General features: G+C 37.1%; 1 pseudogene; it reads left to right on the forward strand.

The window, feature by feature from the left end:
- Positions 1-1,382, forward strand: part of LOC106337534 — a 5,343-nt pseudogene extending 3,961 nt beyond the window's left edge.
- Positions 1,383-3,157: the final 1,775 nt, after the last annotated feature.

Consider the following 3,157-nt stretch of genomic DNA (forward strand, 5'->3'; position numbering starts at 1 on the left):
AGCTCGGTCGCTACGTAGCGACCGAGCGGGACGAGCGCTCGGTCGCTACGTTGCGATTGAGCTGGGGCTCGAACTCGGTCGCTACATAGCGACCGAGCGTCAACCGAGCGGGACGATCGCTCGGTCTCGCTACGTAGCGACCGAGCTTTGACCCGAGCTCGGCCGCTTCGTAGCGACCGAGCTTTGGCTCGGACTTGGTTGCTACGCTGCGACCGGACTGCGTGTATGCGTGGTAGTTACGCAACGGTCGAGCTTGGTTAGTTTGGTTTGAATCTTCAAGGATACTTCTTCGTAAAAACTTCGTGTTTGGTTATATTTTACGAAAGTCACATCTTCCTTTTTACTATCTCTTTCGGAAATACGATCTCCGAGGATTTTCGGGTGGTAATTCCGTTGTAACCTTTTTTGGCCCCAACAATCATCTCTTGTTTCTGTCTCGGCAAACTCTTTTGGAAAGAGTCAAACTTTTGCTCAGAAGAAAGCAAGGTTTCCCAAAATATATGCGGCTAAGTAGTTGCATTTCAATAAAGACAGGACTGCCATTAAGAAGCTTCATGTGAGTTTAAATGGTTATGTTTCAGCAAGTGTTAATTTTATTATTCGTTAATGTAAGACCATTTCATTGTGTATGCTGGTGTGAACAAACTTGCGGATCTTGTTGGAGTTACTTTAAGTCGGAAAGGCAGAAATGTTGCTCTAGAAAGAAAATACGGTTTTCCAAGAATCGTTAATGACGGTGTAACAGTTGCTAGATAGGTAATGGTGTAATTTCTAGTTATAGTTGTTCACTCTTTTATAGTAGATTTGAATATTTCTGTTGTGTTCTTTGGTTAGGATGAGCTTGAGGATACAGTTGAGAACACTGGTGCGAAGCTAGTGAGACAAGCTGCTCCAAGACTAATGAATTAGCTGGTGATGGAACAACAACTTCAGTTGTTCTTGTGCAAGGTCTCATTGCCGAAGGTGCAAGGGTTTGTATTTTGAAGTCTTTGTGAATTGACAGATAAATGTTTGGTTAAAATGTGATGGGTAAATCGAAACTTGTAGGTCATGGCTGCTGATGCAAACCCGGTTTTGAATTACCAGAAGAATCGAGAATACCACCAAGGCTCTTGTTGCCGAGTTGAAGAAGATGTCAAAGGAGGTATCTTATTGATACTCTTGTCAAATTCTCTTGGTCATTGCTCTGTTTCATTGGGTTGTTCTTTTTTGGTTTACTGGTCGAAGATAGTAAACTCGCAGATGTTGCAGTGGTTAGTTCTGGAAACAACTACGATGTAGGCAATATGATTGCCAAAGCATTGGCCAAAATTGGTTTCAAAGGAGTTTTCACTCTCGAGGAAGGAAAAAGCTTCGTGGTACTATTAAAGTTGCTGCTTTGAAAGCTCCTGGATTTGGAGAGAGGAAAAGTCAGTACCTTGATGATATTGCTGCTCTTACTGGAGGTGAGACCAAGTGACTAAATCATCCTTTCGTTACTGTTTCATCATTCAAAAAAATATGACTTGAGATCACTATCCATTTTTAAATGGTTTGACGTTTTTGAGTCTCTTTTCTGAAAATGAATTGGGTTCACGAGTTATTATTATGAAGGATATATATAGTTCGTTTAGGTGAATGTTCATGGTAGAAAAAAATCTAAACTAAAATTTTTGAAAGCGTGATTTACAAGTTGTGGAATATGAATATACTAAATTTTAGGAATATTTTCGTATCCTATTGGTTAAGGGTTAAAGTCTCCTACACCCAGGTCTAGGGTTCAAACCCCAGACTATCCAATTTCTTTCGGATTACAGAAAATCTAGGTTTCAAGTCCCGGAAATAGTGATTTATTAATACAAGACTACATAAGAAAAAGCTTACAAAGAATCTTCAACATGGTGCAAGTAAATCTGGTCGGGAATTGATCTTCATAGGACGGTAGTTTGTCATAAGGCAGGTAGTATTGTCGGTTGTCGAATCGTTTATGTAATCTTTCTCATAAATATAATGCCATAATAAATCAACGTTAAAAAAAAGGAATATTTGGTAGAGATTCACGGTTTGACTGTATAATACAAAATGGAAATAAATTTTTATTGTAGGAATATACTAAAGATTTTTACAATTTATAATATATTAAAGCGTGATTTGCAAGTAGATATTTTTGTTATTAATATGATAGCTTTAATTTAGGGGCTAGCTATTCAATGTTTTTAGGAATATTTAGTGGATCTATTAACAGTTTCAAAATGATTTAAGGAAATCTGTAATTCTTATTTTGTATTATAAATGATTTTTCTGTTTTTATAATAATAAGTTTCAAAATCATATTTACAACTAAACCGGTTAAAATTTCAAAATTGTATGTACGTCACGTTACACATATAATCCGGTTTAGTGATGTTATTTGGTAGTGAATTTTTAATGTTAATAATTGTAAAGTGGATAGTGGAAATTTTGGCACTTGATTTTACACTCTTGGTCATTTTTATATAAACAAAATTATGAAGAGATTGGTAATGTTGCCGAAAGATGAAACGTGTTTTATTGGTTTAATTCGTTTGAGAGGTTCAACTACAATTATTAGATCAATAAACTTTAATGGGCTTTTTATTCCCTTTGGTTATATGACGGAAGAGCCTAGTAATAATTAGTAAAAGTTGTAGAGATAATATTAGTGGCATTTGATGGTAATTATTTAAGAAAAATTAGGGTTAAATAGTAAATGTACTTCAGTTTTAATAGTTTAGATATTTATGTATTATGAAACTCACATCATGTTTTATGGTCACTTTTTCCTTAATGGAATCAGTGTTATGAACCAAATTGTGGATGGCTCATAACCAAGAGATTACGATTTGTAATCTTTCCATTTATCTATGACGGTGTAATCTCCAATATGAGGAACCTCTATGTTATGAATAAAAATAGATTTTTCCATTACTTTATAACACGTTATCAGCACGAAACTCTAAATCCCTAAGCTAATACCCAAATCGAAAAACCCTAAAACCCTAACCCTAGCCGGCGATCCGACGAACCCTGAACCCCGATCGCGTCTCTTGTTCCTGCATCTGTTCCAGCTCTCGCCTCCGATCAGCTTCAGCCCAAGGCGTATCTGATCCTACCTCAGACGTTCGCGACCCGAGAGCAGCTCCAGCACGCGACCTCTTCC

Source organism: Brassica oleracea, chromosome C1 (genome assembly GCF_000695525.1).
Source record: "Brassica oleracea var. oleracea cultivar TO1000 chromosome C1, BOL, whole genome shotgun sequence".
In the NCBI taxonomy this organism is placed as follows: Eukaryota; Viridiplantae; Streptophyta; class Magnoliopsida; order Brassicales; family Brassicaceae; genus Brassica; species Brassica oleracea.